At 37.8% G+C, this 519-nt stretch overlaps 1 protein-coding gene across 1 annotated transcript in view; it reads right to left on the bottom strand.

Annotated features, from left to right (window-relative positions):
* The window catches only part of LOC110452065 (beta-1,3-galactosyltransferase brn-like), an 11161-nt gene that overhangs the window by 10135 nt on the left and 507 nt on the right, over window positions 1–519 (bottom strand). The gene's annotated exons all lie outside the window — the stretch shown is intronic.

Genomic DNA, 519 nt, shown 5'->3' with positions numbered 1-519 from the left:
AACAGATACACGTAAGACTTAATGTATACACTATAACAGATACACTTTAAGACTATTGTATACACTGTTACAGATACACTTTCGACTTAATGTATGTACACATTAACATATACATGGTATTAAAGGTGTTTTATATTGAATTGCTTAACGTGATGCTATCTAATGTACAATTCATGTTATATATGCGTCGTCTGCCCTGTGTTGTCAGATGTTCGTTGTCGAGAAGGGTTCAATACCCTCCGTAGAGCGTCCACATACATCGTATGTGTCTGCCAGGCTGCCTGCAGGAGTACATCGTTATAATAGCCATGAGAAGCAATGACACTGTGGAATAGCATGCTGTTGTGTTCTATCCTCTTTTCACCAGTGTAAATATTAGAGTTGTGTTGAGGATATACCCCCAGTTTAAACACCACAATAGCAAGAAAGACATCATCGAATAGAAAGTTCTTGGTATATGGTATTGCAATTTGTATATCCTTCAAGAAATGCATAGATATGAGCATAGCCCCGGCACTT

This window comes from Mizuhopecten yessoensis, unplaced genomic scaffold (genome assembly GCF_002113885.1).
Source record: "Mizuhopecten yessoensis strain PY_sf001 unplaced genomic scaffold, ASM211388v2 scaffold6373, whole genome shotgun sequence".
In the NCBI taxonomy this organism is placed as follows: Eukaryota; Metazoa; Mollusca; class Bivalvia; order Pectinida; family Pectinidae; genus Mizuhopecten; species Mizuhopecten yessoensis.
Note: the sequence above shows the minus strand (reverse complement) of the source record. Positions and strands in the feature narration are given on the sequence as shown.